The following is a 9,783-nucleotide window of genomic DNA, read 5'->3' as shown; positions in this document are numbered from 1 at the left end:
ATATATCAAGATATTTAAAAGTTCCGAAGCCGCACCAACATAATAGAGATACAGAAACACCGTGGCCCCTTTCTTTGAGATAACTCTGCACTATTGCGAGCTGCAAATGCCACTTCCAGCTTAGCTGTGCAGAGGAAGAACAACAAGAAGAAGAAATATCTCGAAATATGTCCGTCAGGCCAGTTCCTTTGAGCTGAATCTGCAAATATCTCGGAAACGAAGCGAGCTATGGCAAAATGTTAAGAGACGTTTTTTGTAGAGAATTATGTTTCCTACAATTTATGTTCTATGATATTTTTTGATCAGAAGCGTAGTTTTCGAGATATATCGAGATATTTAAAAGTTCCGAAGACGCACCAACATAATAGAGATACAGAAACACCGTGGCCCCTTTCTTTGAGATAACTGTGCACTAGTGCGAGCCGCAAATGCCACTTCCAGCTTAGCTGTGCAGATGAAGAACAACAAGAAGAAGAAATATCTCGAAATATGTCCGTCAGGCCCCTTCCCTTGAGATATATCTGCAAATATCTCGGAAACGAAGCGAGCTATGGCGAAATGTTAAGAGACCTTTTTTGTAGAGAATTAAGTTTCCTACTTTTTATCCTCTATGATGTTTTTTGATGAGATGCGTAGTTCTCGAGATATATCAAGATATTTAAAAGTTCCGAAGCCGCACCAACATAATAGAGATACAGAAACACCGTGGCCCCTTTCTTTGAGATAACTCTGCACTATTGCGAGCTGCAAATGCCACTTCCAGCTTAGCTGTGCAGAGGAAGAACAACAAGAAGAAGAAATATCTCGAAATATGTCCGTCAGGCCAGTTCCTTTGAGCTGAATCTGCAAATATCTCGGAAACGAAGCGAGCTATGGCAAAATGTTAAGAGACGTTTTTTGTAGAGAATTAAGTTTCCTACTTTTTATGTTCTATGATATTTTTTGATCAGAAGCGTAGTTTTCGAGATATATCGAGATATTTAAAAGTTCCGAAGCCGCACCAACATAATAGAGATACAGAAACACCGTGGCCCCTTTCTTTGAGATAACTCTGCACTAGTGCGAGCCGCAAATGCCACTTCCAGCTTAGCTGTGCAGAAGAAGAACAACAAGAAGAGGAAATATCTCGAAATACGTCCGTCAGGCCCCTTCCCTTGAGATAAATCTGCAAATATCTCGGAAACGAAGCGAGCTATGGCAAAATGTTAAGAGACCTTTTTTGTAGAGAATTAAGTTTCCTACTTTTTATGTTCTATGATATTTTTTGATCAGATGCGTAGTTCTCGAGATATATCAAGATATTTAAAAGTTCCGAAACCGCACCAACATAATAGAGATACAGAAACACCGTGGCCCCTTTCTTTGAGATAACTCTGCACTATTGCGAGCTGCAAATGCCACTTCCAGCTTAGCTGTGCAGAGGAAGAACAACAAGAAGAAGAAATATCTCGAAATATGTCCGTCAGGCCAGTTCCTTTGAGCTGAATCTGCAAATATCTCGGAAACGAAGCGAGCTATGGCAAAATGTTAAGAGACGTTTTTTGTAGAGAATTATGTTTCCTACAATTTATGTTCTATGATATTTTTTGATCAGAAGCGTAGTTTTCGAGATATATCGAGATATTTAAAAGTTCCGAAGACGCACCAACATAATAGAGATACAGAAACACCGTGGCCCCTTTCTTTGAGATAACTGTGCACTAGTGCGAGCCGCAAATGCCACTTCCAGCTTAGCTGTGCAGATGAAGAACAACAAGAAGAAGAAATATCTCGAAATATGTCCGTCAGGCCCCTTCCCTTGAGATATATCTGCAAATATCTCGGAAACGAAGCGAGCTATGGCGAAATGTTAAGAGACCTTTTTTGTAGAGAATTAAGTTTCCTACTTTTTATCCTCTATGATGTTTTTTGATGCATTGCGTAGTTCTCGAGATATATCAAGATATTTAAAAGGTCCGAAGCCGCACCAACATAATAGAGATACAGAAACACCGTGGCCCCTCTCTTTGAGATAACTCTGCGCTATTGCGAGCTGCAAATGCCACTTCCAGCTTAGCTGTGCAGAAGAAGAACAACAAGAAGAAGAAATATCTCGAAATATGTCCGTCAGGCCCCTTCCCTTGAGATAAATCTGCAAATATCTCGGAAACGAAGCGAGCTATGGCAAAATGTTTAGAGACCTTTCTTGTAGAGAATTAAGTTTCCTACTTTTTATGTAGTATGATATTTTTTGATCAGATGCGTAGTTCTCGAGATATATCAAGATATTTAAAAGTTCCGAAGCCGCACCAACATAATAGAGATACAGAAACACCGTGGCCCCTTTCTTTGGGATAACTCTGCACTATTGCGAGCTGCAAATGCCACTTCCAGCTTAGCTGTGCAGAACAAGAACAACAAGAAGAAGAAATATCTCGAAATATGTCCGTCAGGCCACTTCCCTTGAGATAAATCTGCAAATATCTCGGAAACGAAGCGAGCTATGGCAAAATGTTAAGAGACCTTTTTTGTAGAGAATAATGTTTCCTACAATTTACGTTCTATGATATTTTTTGATCAGAAGCGTAGTTTTCGAGATATATCGAGATATTTAAAAGTTCCGAAGCCGCACCAACATAATAGAGATACAGAAACACCGTGGCCCCTTTCTTTGAGATAACTCTGCACTATTGCGAGCTGCAAATGCCACTTCCAGCTTAGCTGTGCAGAGGAAGAACAACAAGAAGAAGAAATATCTCGAAATATGTCCGTCAGGCCAGTTCCTTTGAGCTGAATCTGCAAATATCTCGGAAACGAAGCGAGCTATGGCAAAATGTTAAGAGACCTTTTTTGTAGAGAATTATGTTTCCTACAATTTATGTTGTATGATATTTTTTGATCAGAAGCGTAGTTTTCGAGATATATCGAGATATTTAAAAGTTCCGAAGCCGCACCAACATAATAGAGATACAGAAACACCGTGGCCCCTTTCTTTGAGATAACTCTGCACTAGTGCGAGCCGCAAATGCCACTTCCAGCTCAGCTGTGCAGAAGAAGAACAACAAGAAGAAGAAATATCTCGAAATATGTCCGTCAGGCCCCTTCCCTTGAGATAAATATGCAAATATCTCGGAAACGAAGCGAGCTATGGCAAAATGTTAAGAGACGTTTTTTGTAGAGAATTATGTTTCCTACAATTTATGTTCTATGATATTTTTTGATCAGAAGCCTAGTTTTCGAGATATATCGAGATATTTAAAAGTTCCGAAGACGCACCAACATAATAGAGATACAGAAACACCGTGGCCCCTTTCTTTGAGATAACTGTGCACTAGTGCGAGCCGCAAATGCAACTTCCAGCTTAGCTGTGCAGAAGAAGAACAACAAGAAGAAGAAATATCTCGAAATATGTCCGTCAGGCCCCTTCCCTTGAGATAAATCTGCAAATGTCTCGGAAACGAAGCGAGCTATGGCAAAATGTTAAGAGACCTTTTTTGTAGAGAATTAAGTTTCCTACTTTTTATGTTCTATGATATTTTTTGATCAGATGCGTAGTTCTCGAGATATATCAAGATATTTAAAAGTTCCGAAGCCGCACCAACATAATAGAGATACAGAAACACCGTGGCCCCTTTCTTTGAGATAACTCTGCACTATTGCGAGCTGCAAATGCCACTTCCAGCTTAGCTGTGCAGAGGAAGAACAACAAGAAGAAGAAATATCTCGAAATATGTCCGTCAGGCCAGTTCCTTTGAGCTGAATCTGCAAATATCTCGGAAACGAAGCGATCTATGGCAAAATGTTAAGAGACGTTTTTTGTAGAGAATTATGTTTCCTACAATTTATGTTCTATGATATTTTTTGATCAGAAGCGTAGTTTTCGAGATATATCGAGATATTTAAAAGTTCCGAAGCCGCACCAACATAATAGGGATACAGAAACACCGTGGCCCCTTTCTTTGAGATAACTCTGCACTAGTGCGAGCCGCAAATGCCACTTCCAGCTTAGCTGTGCAGAAGAAGAACAACAAGAAGAAGAAATATCTCGAAATATGTCCGTCAGGCCCCTTCCCTTGAGATAAATCTGCAAATATCTCGGAAACGAAGCGAGCTATGGCAAAATGTTAAGAGACCTTTTTTGTAGAGAATTATGCTTCCTACAATTTATGTTCTATGATATTTTTTGATCAGATGCGTAGTTCTCGAGATATATCAAGATATTTAAAATTTCCGAAGCCACACCAACATAATAGAGATACAGAAACACCGTGGCCCCTTTCTTTGAGATAACTCTGCACTATTGCGAGCTGTAAATGCCACTTCCAGCTTAGCTGTGCAGAAGAAGAACAACAAGAAGAAGAAATATCTCGAAATATGTCCGTCAGGCCCCTTCCCTTGAGATAAATCTGCAAATGTCTCGGAAACGAAGCGAGCTATGGCAAAATGTTAAGAGACCTTTTTTGTAGAGAATTAAGTTTCCTACTTTTTATGTTCTATGATATTTTTTGATCAGATGCGTAGTTCTCGAGATATATCAAGATATTTAAAAGTTCCGAAGCCGCACCAACATAATAGAGATACAGAAACACCGTGGCCCCTTTCTTTGAGATAACTCTGCACTATTGCGAGCTGTAAATGCCACTTCCAGCTTAGCTGTGCAGAAGAAGAACAACAAGAAGAAGAAGTATCTCGAAATATGTCCGTCAGGCCCCTTCCCTTGAGATAAATCTGCAAATATCTCGGAAACAAAACGAGCTATGGCAAAATGTTAAGAGACCTTTTTTGTAGAGAATTAAGTTTCCTACTTTTTATGTTCTATGATATTTTTTGATCAGAAGCGTAGTTTTCGAGATATATCGAGATATTTAAAAGTTCCGAAGCCGCACCAACATAATAGAGATACAGAAACACCGTGGCCCCTTTCTTTGAGATAACTCTGCACTAGTGCGAGCTGCAAATGCCACTTCCAGCTTAGCTGTGCAGAAGAAGAACAACAAGAAGAAGAAATATCTCGAAATATGTCCGTCAGGCCCCTTCCCTTGAGATAAATCTGCAAATATCTCGGAAACGAAGCGAGCTATGGCAAAATGTTAAGAGACCTTTTTTGTAGAGAATTAAGTTTCCTATTTTTTACGTTCTATGATATTTTTTGATCAGATGCGTAGTTCTCGAGATATATCAAGATATTTAAAAGTTCCGAAGCCGCACCAACATAATAGAGATACAGAAACACCGTGGCCCCTTTCTTTGAGATAACTCTGCACTATTGCGAGCTGTAAATGCCACTTCCAGCTTAGCTGTGCAGAAGAAGAACAACAAGAAGAAGAAATATCTCGAAATATGTCCGTCAGGCCCCTTCCCTTGAGATAAATCTGCAAATATCTCGGAAACGAAACGAGCTATGGCAAAATGTTAAGAGACCTTTTTTGTAGAGAATTAAGTTTCCTACTTTTTATGCTCTATGATATTTTTTGATCAGAAGCGTAGTTTTCGAGATATATCGAGATATTTAAAAGTTCCGAAGCCGCACCAACATAATAGAGATACAGAAACACCGTGGCCCCTTTCTTTGAGATAACTCTGCACTAGTGCGAGCTGCAAATGCCACTTCCAGCTTAGCTGTGCAGAAGAAGAACAACAAGAAGAAGAAATATCTCGAAATATGTCCGTCAGGCCCCTTCCCTTGAGATATATCTGCAAATATCTCGGAAACGAAGCGAGCTATGGCAAAATGTTAAGAGACCTTTTTTGTAGAGAATTATGTTTCCTACAATTCATGTTGAATGATATTTTTTGATCAGAAGCGTAGTTTTCGAGATATATCGAGATATTTAAAAGTTCCGAAGCCGCACCAACATAATAGAGATACAGAAACACCGTGGCCCCTTTCTTTGAGATAACTCTGCACTAGTGAGAGCCGCAAATGCCACTTCCAGCTTAGCTGTGCAGAAGCTGAACAACAAGAAGAAGAAATATCTCGAAATATGTCCGTCAGGCCCCTTCCCTTGAGATAAATATGCAAATATCTCGGAAACGAAGCGAGCTATGGCAAAATGTTAAGAGACCTTTTTTGTAGAGAATTAAGTTTCCTACGTTTTATGTTCTATGATATTTTTTGATCAGATGCGTAGTTCTCGAGATATATCAAGATATTTAAAAGTTCCGAAGCCGCACCAACATAATAGAGATACAGAAACACCGTGGCCCCTTTCATTGAGATAACTCTGCACTATTGCGAGCTGGAAATGCCACTTCCAGCTTAGCTGTGCAGAAGAAGAACAACAAGAAGAAGAAATATCTCGAAATATGTCCGTCAGGCCACTTCCCTTGAGATAAATCTGCAAATATCTCGGAAACGAAGCGAGCTATGGCAAAATGTTAAGAGACGTTTTTTGTAGGGAATTATGTTTCCTACAATTTATGTTCTATGATATTTTTTGATCAGAAGCGTAGTTCTCGAGATATATCAAGATATTTAAAAGTTCCGAAGCCGCACCAACATAATAGAGATACAGAAACACCGTGGCCCCTTTCTTTGAGATAACTCTGCACTATTGCGAGCTGCAAATGCCACTTCCAGCTTAGCTGTGCAGTGGAAGAACAACAAGAAGAAGAAATATCTCGAAATATGTCCGTCAGGCCAGTTCCTTTGAGCTGAATCTGCAAATATCTCGGAAACGAAGCGAGCTATGGCAAAATGTTAAGAGACGTTTTTTGTAGGGAATTATGTTTCCTACAATTTATGTTCTATGATATTTTTTGATCAGAAGCGTAGTTCTCGAGATATATCAAGATATTTAAAAGTTCCGAAGCCGCACCAACATAATAGGGATACAGAAACACCGTGGCCCCGTTCTTTGAGATAACTCTGCACTAGTGCGAGCCGCAAATGCCACTTCCAGCTTAGCTGTGCAGAAGAAGAACAACAAGAAGAAGAAATATCTCGAAATATGTCCGTCAGGCCCCTTCCCTTGAGATAAATATGCAAATATCTCGGAAACGAAGCGAGCTATGGCAAAATGTTAAGCGTCCTTTTTTGTAGAGAATTAAGTTTCCTACTTTTTATGTTCTATGATATTTTTTGATCAGACGCGTAGTTCTCGAGATATATCAAGATATTTAAAAGTTCCGAAGCCGCACCAACATAATAGAGATACAGAAACACCGTGGCCCCTTTCTTTGAGATGACTCTGCACTATTGCGAGCTGCAAATGCCACTTTCAGCTTAGCTGTACAGAAGAAGAACAACAAGAAGAAGAAATATCTCGAAATATGTCCGTCAGGCCCCTTCCCTTGAGATAAATCTGCAAATATCTCGGAAACGAAGAGAGCTATGGCAAAATGTTAAGAGCCCTTTTTTGTAGAGAATTAGGTTTCCTACTTTTTACGTTCTATGATATTTTTTGATCAGATGCGTAGTTCTCGAGATATATCAAGATATTTAAAAGTTCCGAAGCCGCACCAACATAATAGGGATACAGAAACACCGTGGCCCCGTTCTTTGAGATAACTCTGCACTAGTGCGAGCCGCAAATGCCACTTCCAGCTTAGCTGTGCAGAAGAAGAACAACAAGAAGAAGAAATATCTCGAAATATGTCCGTCAGGCCCCTTCCCTTGAGATAAATATGCAAATATCTCGGAAACGAAGCGAGCTATGGCAAAATGTTAAGCGACCTTTTTTGTAGAGAATTAAGTTTCCTACTTTTTATGTTCTATGATATTTTTTGATCAGACGCGTAGTTCTCGAGATATATCAAGATATTTAAAAGTTCCGAAGCCGCACCAACATAATAGAGATACAGAAACACCGTGGCCCCTTTCTTTGAGATGACTCTGCACTATTGCGAGCTGCAAATGCCACTTTCAGCTTAGCTGTACAGAAGAAGAACAACAAGAAGAAGAAATATCTCGAAATATGTCCGTCAGGCCCCTTCCCTTGAGATAAATCTGCAAATATCTCGGAAACGAAGAGAGCTATGGCAAAATGTTAAGAGACATTTTTTGTAGATAATTATGTTTCCTACAATTTATGTTCTATGATATTTTTTGATCAGAAGCGTAGTTTTCGAGATATATCGAGATATTTAAAAGTTCCGAAGCCGCACCAACATAATAGGGATACAGAAACACCGTGGCCCCTTTCTTTGAGATAACTGTGCACCAGTGCGAGCCGCAAATGCCACTTCCAGCTTAGCTGTGCAGAAGAAGAACAACAAGAAGAAGAAATATCTCGAAATATGTCCGTCAGGCCCCTTCCCTTGAGATATATCTGCAAATATCTCGGAAACGAAGCGAGCTATGGCAAAATGTTAAGAGACCGTTTTTGTAGAGAATTATGTTTCCTACTTTTTATGTTCTATGATATTTTTTGATCAGTCGCGTAGTTCTCGAGATATATCAAGATATTTAAAAGTTCCGAAGCCGCACCAACATAATAGAGATACAGAAACACCGTGGCCCCTTTCTTTGAGATAACTCTGCACTATTGCGAGCTGCAAATGCCACTTCCAGCTTAGCTGTGCAGAAGAAGAACAACAAGAAGAAGAAATATCTCGAAATATGTCCGTCAGGCCCCTTTCCCTTGAGATAAATCTGCAAATATCTCGGAAACGAAGAGAGCTATGGCAAAATGTTAAGAGACCTTTTTTGTAGAGAATTATGTTTCCTACAATTTATGTTCTACGATATTTTTTGATCAGAAGCGTAGTTTTCGAGATATATCGAGATATTTAAAAGTTCCGAAGCCGCACCAACATAATAGAGATACAGAAACACCGTGGCCCCTTTCCTTGAGATAACTCTGCACTAGTGCGAGCTGCAAATGCCACTTCCAGCTTAGCTGTGCAGAAGAAGAACAACAAGAAGAAGAAATATCTCGAAATATGTCCGTCAGGCCCCTTCCCTTGAGATAAATCTGCAAATATCTCGGAAACGAAGCGAGCTATGGCAAAATGTTTAGAGACCTTTCTTGTAGAGAATTAAGTTTCCTACTTTTTATGTAGTATGATATTTTTTGATCAGATGCGTAGTTCTCGAAATATATCAAGATATTTAAAAGTTCCGAAGCCGCACCAACATAATAGAGGTACAGAAACACCGTGGCCTCTTTCTTTGAGATAACTCTGCACTATTGCGAGCTGCAAATGCCACTTCGAGCTTAGCTGTGCAGAGGAAGAACAACAAGAAGAAGAAATATCTCGAAATATGTCCGTCAGACCCCTTCCCTTGAGATGAATCTGCAAATATCTCGGAAACGAAGCGAGCTATGGCAAAATGTTAAGAGACCTTTTTTGTAGAGAATTAAGTTTCCTACTTTTTATGTTCTATGATATTTTTTGATCAGATGTGTAGTTCTCGAGATATATCAAGATATTTAAAAGTTCCGAAGCCGCACCAACATAATAGAGATACAGAAACACCGTGGCCCCTTTCTTTGAGATAGCTCTGCACTAGTGCGAGCCGCAAATGCCACTTCCAGCTTAGCTGTGCAGAAGAAGAACAACAAGAAGAAGAAATATCTCGAAATATGTCCGTCAGGCCCCTTCCCTTGAGATAAATATGCAAATATCTCGGAAACGAAGCGAGCTATGGCAAAATGTTAAGAGACCTTTTTTGTAGAGAATTAAGTTTCCTACTTTTGATGTTCCATGGTATTTTTTGATCAGATGCGTAGTTCTCGAGATATATCAAGATATTTAAAAGTTCCGAAGCCGCACCAACATAATAGAGATACAGAAACACCGTGGCCCCTTTCTTTGAGATAACTCTGCACTATTGCGAGCTGCAAATGCCACTTCCAGCTT

This window comes from Osmia lignaria, unplaced genomic scaffold (genome assembly GCF_051020975.1).
Source record: "Osmia lignaria lignaria isolate PbOS001 unplaced genomic scaffold, iyOsmLign1 scaffold0001, whole genome shotgun sequence".
Taxonomy (NCBI): Eukaryota; Metazoa; Arthropoda; class Insecta; order Hymenoptera; family Megachilidae; genus Osmia; species Osmia lignaria.
Note: the sequence above shows the minus strand (reverse complement) of the source record.